The 15,169-nt window shown below is 37.4% G+C and overlaps 1 long non-coding RNA gene across 1 annotated transcript; it reads right to left on the bottom strand.

The window, feature by feature from the left end:
• Positions 1–1,244: 1,244 nt before the first annotated feature.
• LOC129529310 (uncharacterized) lies at positions 1,245–14,901 on the bottom strand. Its single transcript, XR_008674784.2, has 3 exons — positions 14,789–14,901; positions 14,330–14,472; positions 1,245–1,555 (listed from the first exon to the last, which is right to left on the bottom strand). It is a non-coding gene; the product is annotated as an uncharacterized lncRNA (long non-coding RNA).
• Positions 14,902–15,169: the final 268 nt, after the last annotated feature.

Genomic DNA, 15,169 nt, shown 5'->3' with positions numbered 1-15,169 from the left:
CACCTTTAGGCCAAGAATTAATATAATGTGACCCCAGAATGGTGGTGCCTTTAGTAGACTCACAAAAAAATTCAAATTCTCTTTGGCAAATTTTCTTCTTACTAATACACAAAAGTGCACCGTAATAATTTTCAGAGAAAAACAAATATTTGTCATTCAAAGGCATCTAAGTACACAAGGAAATGATATTCCACCATTTGAAAGGAAAGCAGAAAAAGAGTACAAACAGATCCACAAAGGTTCATTAGTAGAAATATCACTGTTAGATTATAAAGTATATTTGCTTTCAAAAAATGAAAAAAAATGAATATATTTTTAGGAGACTAAAAAGTTGATGTAGCAAATTTGAAAAGTAGTTTGCATAAAAATATAGTATTTTAAATTAAAAACTCAAAAATAAACTCATCAGATTAGACATGGCCATGGTGAGAGTTCATAAATATTTCAGAATGCATTACAGAAAATTTAAAAAAAATGCACAGTGTGGACAGAATCGTGAAGAGACATGGAATATACAGTGAGAAAGTGTAGCATGTGTTTAGTGGGTGTTCTCATAGAAGAAGGGAACTGGGAAGGGACAATATGTGATGGTATTTTGGCTGAAAGTTCTCTAGACTTTTGTAAGACACTAATCCGCATATTCAAAAATTCCATGCATGCTAAGCAAGCTACAATGGAGATAAACCTACATCTACGTATCTCCTAGAGAAATAGTAGAGAATCAGGAAGGGAAAAATATTTCAATTAGCACTAGAAAAATCAAATTACCTTTAATCATATTGAAATCTGAAAGAATGAAAAGTAAAATAAACAATATTATTTGTTAAGTATAATAATGCCATTCTGAAATTCTCAACCAAGAAAAATATTCATCAACCTATGGCTAAATAACATATTTAGAGAGAAAAAACAAAATGCCACCAGCAGAATTCCACCAAAGAAACTAAAAAGAAACCCTGAAAACATGCTTCAGAAAGGTTGAAGTTCTGAAATCAAAGAATGAACATAGAGCAAAATATATTGTAAACATACAGATAGATCTAAATAAAAAATTAGGTGTTGAAACAAAAAGATATTTAAAATTAGATAACCACTGCAATATGTATGTTAGGAAGCAAATTATTAGGGCTGAAGTATTTAAAGACCCCTTAATTGTCTGACAAGAGCTGAAAGGTGAGTATGACTTTGCAACTCTTTTTTTTTTTTTTTTTTTTTTTTTGAGAAGGAGTCTCACTCACTCTTTCTCCCAGGCTGGAGTACGGTGGCACCATCTCTGCTCACTGCAACCTCTGTCTCCCAGGTTCAAGCAATTCTCCTGCCTCAGCCGCCTGAGTAGCGGGGATCACAGCCGCGTGCCACCATGCCTGGCTAATTTTTGTATTTTTAGTAGAGACGGGGTTTCACCATGTTGGTCAGGCTAGTCTCCAACTCCTGACCTCGTGATCCACACGCCTCAGCCTCCCGAAGTGTTGAGATTACAGGCGTGAGCCACTGCGCGCGACCGACTTTGGAACTTTAATAAATTGACTGGACATTATGCATTTCTCTGTTGTATCTAGGAAAACAGTAAAAATAAAAGTCATAAATTAAAAAGAAGAAGACAGAAACTGATAGGAGAAAATGAGACATGATATATATATATATGTATATATATACAACAAATTAATAAAACAAATTAAGTATAAATGATCAAAGATTAACTTAAACCTAAGTAAAGAATGTTTTTGTTAAAATACAAAGATTGGCAAATTAAAAAAATCCGTCTCTATCATAGTTACAAGAGAGGCAACTAATATATAAATTTACAGAAACTTTGAAGTTCAAACAATACAGATACTGTGTACATATGATATACATACAAATATACATGAATATAATTTTTTAAAAAGTTGCTATGTAGACAAAATAGAATGTAAGTTAGAAACATTTATTAAAATAAGTTAGTCTAACCAGTGTGATAAAAGTTTTAAGTTATTAAGATGTGATGACTTAAGTGTGCATTAGCCTGATACATATATACATATATACACACACACCACACACTCTCTCTCTCACACACACACATATTTAGAGAGAGAGTCAAATTATATAAAGCAAAAATATCAGAAAATAGAAATGGATAAGCCCCCAAATCATTATAGACATTTCAAACACGTATCTTTCAGTAATCGATAAAAGAAAAAATTAAAAGAGTAAGTTTTAAAAGAAGCTAGTGGATTTTAAAAAGGGCAAATATTATATAAGGAACATGAATATTATAATTCATGTTATTTTCATGTTCATACAGAATACTTACAAAAATTAACATTTTCTAGACCATAACACAAATTCAAACAATTTTCACGGAAATAAGGTGACACAGAATATATTTCATAAACAAACAGCAATGAAGGTAGATATCAATACAAAAAAGAAAGCTAGAAACATAAGTCTAATAATACTGGTTGGAAGCTACTTTAATGAATATTGAAATATTTTAAAGGTGAATAGTCAATACAAATGAACCAAACGCTTTTGTAAGGCCACTAAGATGCATGTGTAATGTGTAATGCCTCCTTTTATAAGGAGTAAATCTGTAACATCACGTGGGCTATTTGACAACTGCAAAGTGAATGTGAGGAGGAAACAGTGACAGAGAGAGAGAGAGAGAGAGAGAGAGAGAGATAAAACCAGTAAAATAAACATAAAGAATGAGGGAGATAGCCAGACGCCATGGTTCATGCCTGTAATCCCAGCACTTTGGGAGGCCGAGGCAGGTGGATCACCTGAGGTCAGGAGTTCGAGACCAGCCTGGTCCAACATGGTGAAACCCACTCTCTACTAAATATACAAAAATTAGCCTGGCATGGTAGCATGCGCCTGTAATCCCAGCTACTCGGGAGGCTGAGGTGGGAGAATTGCTTGAACGTGGAGGGTGGAGGTTGCAGTGAGTAGAGATCATGCGACTGCACTCCAGCTTGGGCAACAGAGCAAGACTCCGTGTCAAAAAAACAAAACAAAACAAAACAAAAAAACCCGAGGAAATAGCTCATGAAAAAGCAGAAGTAAAGCAACTAAGTATATATTTAAAAATGCAAAAGCTCACTTTTTCAGAAAAACACTAAAATATTAAATCTAACAAATATCTATGTAGACTGATGGAGAAAAATACAGAAAATGCACAAAAAACCAATTACCTGGAATGCGAAGTTTACAAAACGTCAGCAGTTGTAGATTTTAAATAAGCAATAACTTTTGAGTTGAACCATGATGGGGTATATTGAAAAGAATCTCTCAGAAAAAAAGAAAAAGAAAACCGTTATAAAGCTACGTACAAAATGTTAAGCACTATTAAAGTCTTCCAATTCTACCACTCATGGAGTTATTGGTCTTGGACTAACTCTCCTGAAAAGAAAAAAACAAAACAAAACCTAATAACCTGGATAAAATGGCCTACCGTGGGCACTGGCAATGCAACCAAGCAGGTAGGACATGGGTGCTACATTCTCTTTGTCAGAACACAAAGCATTCATACACTCTTCTCACCCTCACTCTCACCTTTTAATCTTAGATCTACTATTAAATGTATTCAACATTACTATCAATCCTTTGGTCAAAATTTCTTTACTCACATTTTCCTTGATGCACTTGGATAGACTGTTCAAGAAAGTGTGAGTAGTGAATTCCTCAAACTCTTGCACATTTACAATCACATTTTTGAACCTTGATGCCTGAAGTGTAGCTTGGGTAACAGGTGGGCTTTAAGCCAATTTTGGCATGCAAGGGGTTGAGTTTATTAGGCATCAGCACCTCTGAAAATCGTGGGGATGCAGGCTTAATTTCAACACTATTCTAAATATTTGAAAGATATTATATAATTCTTTAATAAACTCCTGTGTCTACAAATGGTTCATATTAACTCAATATCCATTATTAAACATCTATAAAATCAAGGCACTGTTATTTAGTGGAGACTTGCTGGCTATTCTATGAGAGGAGGTATTGTTATTGTAATCTCATCCTCTCATAAATGTGTATCATATTACTCATAACCAGCCCTTCATATTCTATTCCTATTTTGGTATTTTAAAATAAGATATCTTTGAAACACTTGAATTCAAAGAGAGAATCTGAATAGTTTTTAAAATGTCAATGAAATGCCATTTCTTCATGCTTCAACAACTAAAAATTGACTAAAGTGCTTCTCTTCAAACTTTCTGGAACATTTTTTTATCTAAATTCTAAGAACAATCACAATAGGTTTTAACCACAAATGTGAGAATATTCTAAATGTTAGGGTGGAAAAATTTTTTAAATAATTTTATAGTAATTTTTTTCATCATAGTGACAGTGTGCTAAATTTTTTTAAGTCAACTATTACTTTGTTCTCGTTGGTTTCAAAGAACGTCTTTATTTCTGCCTTCATTTTGTTATGTACCCAGTAGTCATTCAGGAGCAGGTTGTTCAGTTTCCATGTAGTTGAGCGGTTTTGAGTGAGATTCTTAATCCTGAGTTCTTGTTTGACTGCACTGTCGTCTGAGAGATAGTTTGTTATAATTTCTGTTCTTTCACATTTGCTGAGGAGAGCTTTACTTCCAACTATGTGGTCAATTTTTGAATAGGTGTGGTGTGGTGCTGAAAAAAACGTATATTCTGTTGATTTGGGGTGGAAAGTTCTGTAGATGTCTATTAGGTCCGCTTGGTGAAGAGCTAAGTTCAATTCCTGGGTATCCTTGTTGATTTTCTGACTCGTTGATCTGTCTAATGTTGACAGTGGGGTGTTAAAGTCTCCCACTATTATTGTCTGGGAGTCTAAGTCTCTTTGTAGGTCACTCAGGACTTGCTTTACGAATCTGGGTGCTCCTGTATTGGGTGCATATATATTTAGGATAGTTAGCTCTTCTTGTTGAATTGATCCCTTTACCACTATGTAATGGTCTTCTTTGTCTCTTTTGATCTTTGTTGGTTTAAAGTCTGTTTTATCAGAGACTAGGATTGGAACCCCTGCCTTTTTTTGTTTTCCAATTGCTTGGTAGATCTTCCTCCATCCTTTTATTTTGAGCATATGTGTGTCTCTGCACATGAGATGGGTTTCCTGAATACAGCACACTGATGTGTCTTGACTCTTTATCCAATTTGCCGGTCTGTGTCTTTTAATTGGAGCATTTAGTCCATTTACATTTAAAGTTAATGTTATGTGTGAATTTGATCCTGTCATTATGATGTTAGCTGGTTATTTTCCTCGTTAGTTGATGCAACTTATTCCTAGTCTTGATGGTCTTTACATTTTGGCATGATTTTGCAGCGGCTGGTACTGGTTGTTCCTTTCCATGTTTAGCGCTTCCTTCAGGAGCTCTTCTAGGGCAGGCCTGGTGGTGACAAAATCTCTCAGCATTTGCTTGTCTGTAAAGTATTTTATTTCTCCTTCACTTATGAAGCTTAGTTTGGCTGGATATGAAATTCTGGGTTGAAAATTCTTTTCTTTGAGAATGTTGAATATCGGCCCCCACTCTTTTCTGGCTTGTAGAGTTTCTGCCAAAAGATCCGCTGTTAGTCTGATGGGCTTCCCTTTGTGGGTAACCCGACCTTTCTCTCTGGCTGCCCTTAACATTTTTTCCTTCATTTCAACTTTGGTGAATCTGACAATTATGTGTGTTGGAGTTGCTCTTCTCAAGGAGTATCTTTGTGGCATTCTCTGTGTTTCCTGAATCTGAATGTTGGCCTGCCTTGCTAGATTGGGGAAGTTCTACTGGATAATATCCTGCAGAGTGTTTTCCAACTTGGTTCCATTCTCCCCGTCACTTTCTGGTACACCAATCAGACGTAGTGGGACACATACAAAGCAGTGTGTAGAGGGAAATTTATAGCATTAAATGCCCACAAGAGAAAGCAGGAATGATCTAAAATTGACACCCTAACATCACAATTAAAAGAACTAGAAAAGCAAGAGCAAACACATTCAAAAGCAAGCAGAAGGCAAGAAATAACTAAAATCAGAGCAGAACTGAAGGAAATAGAGACACAAAAAACCCTTCAAAAAATTAATGAGTCCAGGAGCTGGTTTTTTGAAAGGATCAACGAAATTGATAGACTGCTAGCAAGACTAATAAAGAAAAAGAGAGAGAAGAATCAAATAGATGCAATAAAAAATGATAAAGGGGATATCACCACCAATCCCACAGAAATACAAACTACCATCAGAGAATACTACAAACACCTCTATGCCAATAAATTAGAAAATCTAGAAGAAATGGATAAATTCCTCGACACATACACTCTTCCAAGACTAAACCAGGAAGAAGCTGAATCTCTGAATAGACCAGTAACAGGAGCTGAAATTGTGGGAATAATCAATAGCTTACCAATCAAAAAGAGTCCAGGACCAGATGGATTCACAGCTGAATTCTACCAGAGGTACAAGGAGGAACTGGTACCATTCCTTCTGAAACTATTCCAATCAATAGAAAAAGAGAGAATCCTCCCTAACTCATTTTATGAGGCCAGCATCATCCTGATACCAAAGCCAGGCAGAGACACAACAAAAAAAGAGAATTTTAGACCAATATCCTTGATGAACATTGATGCAAACATCCTCAATAAAATACTGGTGAAACGAATCCAGCAGCACATCAAAAAGCTTATCCAACATGATCAAGTGGGCTTCATCCCTGTCATGCAAGGCTGGTTCAATATACACAAATTAATAAATGTAATCCAGCATATAAACCGAACCAAAGACAAAAACCACATGATTATCTCAATAGATGCAGAAAAAGCCTTTGACAAAATTCAACAACCCTTCATGCTAAAAACTCTCAATACATTAGGTATTGATGGGACGTATTTCAAAATAATAAGAGGTATCTATGACAAACCCACAGCCAATATCATACTGAATGGGCAAAAACCGGAAGCATTCCCTTTAAAAACTGGCACAAGACAGGGATGCCCTCCCTCACCACTCCTATTCAACATAGTGTTGGAAGTTCTGGCCAGGGCAATTAGGAAGGAGAAGGAAATAAAGTGTATTCAATAAGGAAAAGAGGAAGTCAAATTGTCCCTGTTTGCAGATGACATGATTCTATATCTAGAAAACCCCATTGTCTCAGCCCAAAATCTCCTTAAGCTGATAAGCAACTTCAGCAAAGTCTCAGGATACAAAAATCAATGTACAAAAATCACAAGCATTCTTATATACCAACAACAGACAAACAGAGAGCCAAATCATGAGTGAACGCCCATTCACAATTGCTTCAAAGAGAATAAAATACCTAGGAATCCAACTTACAAGGGATGTGAAGGACCTCTTCAAGGAGAACTACAAACCACTGCTCAAGGAAATAAAAGAGGATACAAACAAATAGAAGAACATTCCATGCTCATGGGTAGGAAGAATCAATATCGTGAAAATGGCCAAACTACCCAAGGTAATTTATAGATTCAATGCCATCCCCATCAAGCTACCAATGACTTTCTTGACAGAATTGGAAAAAACTACTTTAAAGTTCATATGGAACTAAAAAGAGTCTGCATCACCAAGTCAATCCTAAGCCAAAAGAACAATGCTGGAGGCTTCACACTACCTGACTTCAAACTATACTACAAGGCTACAGTAACCAAAACAGCATGGTACTGGTACCAAAACAGAGATATAGATCAATGGAACAGAAAAGAACAAAGCCCTCAGAAATAACGCCACATATCTACAACTATCTGATCTTTGACAAACCTGAGAAAAACAAGCAATGGGGAAATGATTCCCTATTTAATGAATGGTGCTGGGAAAACTGGCTAGCCATATGTAGAAAGCTGAAACTGGATCCCTTCCTTACACGTTATAGAAAAATCAATTCAAGATGGATTAAAGACTTAAATGTTAGACCTAAAACCATAAAAACCCTAGAAGAAAACCTAGGCATTACCATTCAGGACATAGGCATGGGCAAGGACTTCATGTCTAAAACACCAAAAGCAACGGCAACAAAAGACAAAATTGACAAATGGGATCTAATTAAACTAAAGAGCTTCTGCACAACAAAACAAACTACCATCAGAGTGAACAGGCAACCTACAAAATGGGAGAAAATTTTCGCAACCTACTCATCTGACAAAGGGCTAATATCCAGAATCTACAATGAACTCAAGCAAATTTACAAGAAAAAAACAAACAACCCCATCAAAAAGTGGGCAAAGGACATGAACAGACACTTCTCAAAAGAAGACATTTATGCAGCCAAAAAACACATGAAAAAATGCTCACCATCACTGGCCATCAGAGAAATGCAAATCAAAACCACAATGAGATACCATCTCACACCAGTTAGAATGGCAATCATTAAAAGTCAGGAAACAACAAGTGCTGGAGAGGATGTGGAAGAATAGGAACACTTTTACACTGTTGGTGGGACTGTAAACTAGTTCAACCATTGTGGAAGTCAGTGTGGCGATTCCTCAGGGATCTAGAACTGGAAATACCATTTGACCCAGCCATCCCATTACTGGATATATACCCAAAGGACTATAAATCATGCTGCTTTAAAGACACATGCACATGTATGTTTATTGCGGCATTATTCACAATAGCAAAGACTTGGAACCAACCCAAATGTCCAACAATGATAGACTGGATTAAGAAAATGTGGCACATATACACCATGGAATACTATGCAGCCATAAAAAATGATGAGTTCCTGTCGTTTGCAGTGACATGGATGAAATTGGAAATCATCATTCTCAGTAAACTATTGCAAGAACAGAAAACCAAACACCACATATTCTCACTCATAGGTGGGAACTGAACAATGAGAACACATGGACACAGGAAGGGGAACATCACACTCTGGGGACTGTTGTGGGGTGGGGGGAGGGGGAGGGATAGCATTGGGAGATATACGTGCTAGATGACGAGTTAGTGCACACCATGCAGCACACCAGCATGACACATGTATACATATGTAACTAACCTGCACATTGTGCACATTTACCCTAAAACTTAAATTATAATAAATATTAAAACAAAACAAAACAAAACAAAACAAAAAACTATTACTGTAGACATTTAAGTCAGGATTCTACGAAGCTGTTCTAAATTCCAAAATTTAGTTTCATATAGTGATATTATATATATATTTGCATAAAAAATTAATACATGTGAGCCATGTTTCAAACAGTTGAGAGATTATTATATCAAAGATTCTTGATTATATAAAATGCCAATTACTCGTAGGCACACATGCTTTAAATAATTACAAAGGCAGTTGTGGTTGATTCTATTCTTGCTAATGGCATTTTTATGGACATAATATTATGGTCTGAAGAATATTTAGGCAAATTTATCCCTCATATGATCAGAAGAACAATGCAAGATAGTTTATATCTGAAAAGAAAAAATTTTTATATGGTTCTGAAAGCCTCAATCATTAACAACTTGGATAACAATTAGCATAAAAATACACAAACCTGCCCTCTTCCTAGCAGTAAGTACACAGTGACAACAGAATCAAAGCATGTGGCTATGTGCATGTTTATATTTCAAGACGCAGAGCACTCTATTCCTCTTCTCTGCCCTTTCTAGATGGCACAATTCCTCATGAATCTAAGTGCTGTCATAGGGTGGATTAGGGTGACCTGCCATTTGTATGCAACTGATCTCTATTTTGGAAGTAATTAATGTAAAAATATATTTTTAAAAGATAATTTCAAATTTCAGGGCAAACTATCATGGTTTCACCCCTTTTCTTTGTAACATTTTTTTCTAAGTTTGGAAAAGTAAGGTAGGCTTTAGTACTATTTAATAATAAGTTTTCAAAGTGAGACGCAAAATGGTGGTGCCAACACATTTCAAATCTGCTACATTTTGAATACACTTATTGGAGAAAAGAACTTCTCATAATTTTTCTCTTACAGGAAAGGAAATAACATGTACAGTTGACCCTTAAGCAACACGGAGGTTGGGGTGCTGGCCTCCCTGCACAGTAGAAAATCCACTGTAACTTTGACTCCCCCAAAACTTAACTACTAATAGCCTACTGTAAGCTTTACAAATAACACAAGCAGTCAATTAACACACATTTAATATATGTCTTATATACTGTATTAACATGCCAGTGAAAAGAAAAAGAAAATCACAAGGAAAATATATTTACTAGTTATTAAATGGAAGTAGATGATCAAACAGGTCTTCATCCTCATCCTTTTCATGGGCAGGGTGTGGAGAAGGATGTAGAATTGTTGGTTTTGCTAAGTGGACCTGCACAGTTCAAACCCCTGTGGTGCAAAGGTCAACTGTATAGCCATTGAATAGCAATTTATTTTTAGAAATTAACCTCACTAAAATACTCTTAGAAGGATGCCAAGAAAAAAATGAATAAGTATTTTGGGTTCATCTATTTCATCATTTCATTTCATTTCATCATTTCATTTCATTTCCTCATTTTATCATTTCATTTCATCCTTTCATCATCTCATCATTTTATCATTTCATTTCATTTCATTCTTTCATTTCATTATTTCATCTCAACATTTCATTTCATTTCATCATTTCACTTCATCTCATCATTTCATTTCATCTCATGATTTCATCTCATCATTTCACCATTTCATTTCATTCTTTCATTTCGTTTCATCATTTCATCATTTCACTTCATCTCATCATTTCATCATTTCATCTCATGATTTCATTTCATCTCATCATTTCATTTCATCTTTTCATCTCGTCATTTCATCATTTCACTTCATCTTTTCATCTCATTTCATTTCATCGATTCATCATTTCTTCTCATCATTTCATCTCATTTCATTTCATCATTTCATTTCATTGTTTCATTTCATTTCATCACTTCATCTCAACATTTCATTTCGTCATTTCACTTCATCTCATTTCATCATTTCATCTCATTTCATCATTTCATCTCATGATTTCATCTCATTTCATTTCATCTTTTCATCTCATCATTTCATCATTTCATTTCATTTATTTCATCATTTCATCATTTCATTTCATTTCATTATTTGACTTCATTTCATCATTTCATTTCATCATTTCATATCATTTCATCATTTCATCTTTTCATTCCATCATTTCATCATTTCATTTCCTCATTTCATCATTTCATTTCATCCTTTCATCATTTCATCTCATCATTTCATCCTTTCATTTCATTATTTCATTTCATCATTTCTTCTCATCGTTGCATTTCATCATTTCACTTCATCTCATTTCATCATCTCATGATTTAATTTCATCTCATTTCATCTTTTCATCTCGTCATTTCATTTCATTTCATCTTTTCATCTCATTTCATTTCATTTGATCATTTCATTTCATCAATTCATCATTTCATCATTTCATTTCATTATTTCATCATTTAATCATTTCACTTCATTTTATCATTTCATTTCATCATTTCATATCATTTCTTCATTTCACCATTTGATCTTTTCATTTCATTTCATCATTTCATCATTTCATTTCCTCATTTCATTTCACCATTTCATCATTTCATTTCATGATTCCATTTCATCATTTCATTACATTTCATCATTTCACTTCATCTCATCATTTCATCTTTCTTTGCATTATTTCATTTCATCATTTCATCTCATCATTTCATTTCATTTCACTTCATCTCACCATTTCATCATTTCATCTCATGATTTCATTTCATCATTTCATCTTTTCATCTCCTCATTTCATTTAATCATTTCGTTTCATTTCACCTTTTCATCTCATTTCATTTCATCATTTCATCACTTCATCATTTCATTTCATTATTTCATCATTTCATCATTTCATATCATTTCCTTAATTCATCATTTCATCTTTTCATTTCATCATTTCATCATTTCATTTCATCATTTCATTATTTCGTTTCACCATTTCATGTCATCATTTCGTCATTTCATTTCATTTCATCCTTTCATCATTTCATCTCATTTCATTTCATCATTTCATCATTTCGTTTCTTCATTTCATCATTTCATTCATTTCATCATTTCATTTCATTTCATTTCAGTGATACATGTATTTAAGTGCTAATGTGATGCCCAGAAGACAACCTATTTCCCTTTGTAAAACACCTCCTTCAACAAAAGGCAACCTCTCATGGCTGGCTATGTCTACAGGGATACCAGCCTCTCTTCAACCACCCAATTTCATTTAGAACCTCAAACAGCACCTCAGTTTCATAAAAACCTAAAACATAAACACAACACTTGGTTGTAAGTGAGCCAACAGTTTCTTGCCTCTTTCTCTGCTCAAGGCTTAAGGCCATGTCTCCCCAACTACGTTCAGTGGAAGAAAAGATCCCCTGGACAAATAAGTTTGAGAACTGTTGTTACAGGAATTCTCAGAACCTTTAAAACACAAATCCTCATCCGCAGGGATCTTCAGGGGAGAGATGGCTGATGCAGCACAACTGTCTTTCACAAAAGTATCTTGCAGAATACAGTATGAGATACAGAAAGGCTGCATTGAGTCTTTTTAATGGCCTGGGCCTTGGTGGGGGTGGGTAGGAGCTCTCCAGATAGCATCTAATGAGTAGGAACATTCAGTTGGCTTTTTTTTTTCCTTATTGGCAAAACTGTGTGTATACCATGAATGAAGCTGGTCTCCCTTATCCATATCAAAACTAAACCCAAATTAATTGGCTAAATTGGGACTCAACACCTCCAGGAGCCCCATGGCAGAAAGCCCCAGCACACTTTAAAGTAGCTTACCTCATCATATTTGAGGAAAGCAAAACACTTATGACCAGTATGCTGCTAATACAAGTCTACAGATAATGCTGTATGAAAAATTAGTTTTCCCAATCATAGCTGGCATAGTCCACATTTTGCATTACACTTTCCCCCCTTTTTTTTAAATTTTAAGCACAGGTCTTTTACTCTTCTTTTGTTAAATTTAATTTAATTATACAAGACGGAGTCTCAGTATGTTGCCCAGGCTGGTCTTCAACTCCTGAGCTCAAGGGATACATCCGTCTCCGCCTCCCAAAGTGCTGAGATTACAGGCCTGATACACTGTGCCTGGCCTTAAACACAAATCTTAATTCATTCTTACAATTATTCTGAGGTTAGAAAAATGGAAGGGGAAGAAAAATGGCAAGCAGGTAGGCTGACTTCGGCTTCATTATCTGGAAGGACAGTTTGCTCAGTTAAAACACACTATTGCCCACAAAGGCCAAGACAACAGAAAAATACAGACTTATATAAATAGATTTTATATGTGACAGCAGTTTGAATGGAGACTTTTTCAATGTAATGAGAAACAGCTGTGCTTGGGAATAACTGACAACGAATTTTTTTATCTCAACAGCTGTCCTGAGAGCCTGTCTCTACATCTCTACCTGCATTCTGGAATCAGGGAGAAAGCCAAAACGGACGACAAGACACTAGATCAGCCATATCCAACCCTTTGACTACAAGGACTTTTCCGCCTATCTGTGGTGGTGGGTATCATGAAAATTATGCACAAACCTTTTTTTTTTTTTTTTTTAAGCTCATCAGCTGTTGTTAGCATTAGTGTATTTTATGTGTAGCCCAGGAGCAGTCTTCTTCCAATGTGGCCCTGAGAAGCCAAAAGACTGGACACCTGTGCACTAGATCAAAAGGCTACTCCTTCTGGAAGCAATTGTAAAGAATTTCTGACATTATCTTGACATGAAAAGCAATGGATAGTGGGACAGAATGCAAAATCTTCAAGAATTTTTCTTGTTGGTTTTTTTTTTTTTTTTTGAGTCAAGGTCTTGCTCTGTGGCCCAGGCTGGAGTACACTGGTGAGATCACACAGCTCAGTGCAGGCTCAAGTGCTCCTCCCACCTCAGCCACAGTAGTAGCTGGGACTACAGATGCGCACAACCACCCCTGGCTAATATTTTATTTTTTGTAGAGATGGCTCACTATATTGTCCAGGTTGGTCTCATACTCCTTGACTCAAGGGATCCAGGATAGGATAACAGGTGGGAGCCACCACACCTGGCCATGTGCATGAACTTTTAAGACAAACACAAGGCCCCACAAAAATTAAGGTTTTCCTACCTAATTTCCAGGGGGATCTTTTGGTGCAAGGCTGAGAAGCCCTTAAAAGTACACAGACAACTGCAAAGATTCAAGACAGTTCATTTGGGCTGAGCCAGCCCACTGGGCAGACTGACCTTCAAAAAAGGCCCACCCATGGCATACACCAGATGGCTCTCCAAGAATCTCTTCAGTCCTCAGGGTCCCTAAGGTACTGGACAGAGCTAGGAAAGCAAACCCATTTGCTTGTTCCTGCAGGAAACCCCTTGAGGTCAAGACCCCACAATCAGACGAGGATGGAGTGGCTCCCCCTCAGTCAACAGGCCATACTCACGGTGGTATAATGTCTTAACCAAGGGTGCAGGCCTCCAGGTCTGACTCCCAACTCAGTTCTTCTTTAATAACCACACTTTGTTAATTCTCCTTAACAGGGGTTCCTGGCAAGTCAGTTCTCCCTCAGGCCTTCGGTTTCCTCACCTTACAAGATGAGAGGGCTGGATCAGATGGAAATTCAGGGGGTAAGGGGATATCCGCGCGCAGCCCACCCCCGCCCCCATTGGACCCTGGAGCCTCCATCCCAGTTCCCACCACGCACCCGCCCCACAAATCCTGCCCAAGGTGAGGGCTGGTCCCTGGTCCTCTGGCTGCCACATGAGCCAGTGCAGGAGGGAGGGGAAGCCTCCAAGGGGGTGACGCAGGCTCAAGGATGCAACTCGGCCAGGAGAGAACTGAGGCCCTGAGGGAGGTGTCCGGACCGCTCCTGGAGCCCAGCCTGGGTCCCCGAACCCCTTACCTCCAGGGTCCACATCTCCTGCTGGGTGAGGTCGTTAGACACAGCACACTTGGTGCACAGCCCGCACAGGCTGCCAATGAAGATGCCGATGAGCTTCTGGAGCTGCCCGCACTGCTGCAGCACCCGGCTGGGAGCAGCCCCTGCGCCACCCTCCGCGGCTCCGCAGCACCCCCACCACCGCCCTCCTTCTTCTCTCCCATCACCTCCGCGCGCAGCGCCACTCTATGTAGGCCACAGCGGCCTAGGCAGGGAGCCCGGGGCGCAGGAGCCTAGGCAAGGAACCCCTGAGCCGGGAGAGCTGGACCAGGGGCCCTTGCCAGGACTCCAGTAGAGCTGGCAGCCGAGTCTGCCGCTCCCGCCCTCAGAATCGCGGTGGCGGGG

This window comes from Gorilla gorilla, chromosome 22, assembly GCF_029281585.2.
Source record: "Gorilla gorilla gorilla isolate KB3781 chromosome 22, NHGRI_mGorGor1-v2.1_pri, whole genome shotgun sequence".
NCBI lineage: Eukaryota > Metazoa > Chordata > Mammalia > Primates > Hominidae > Gorilla > Gorilla gorilla.
The sequence above is the reverse complement of the archived record's forward strand: the minus strand, read 5'-3'. Positions and strand labels throughout refer to the sequence as shown.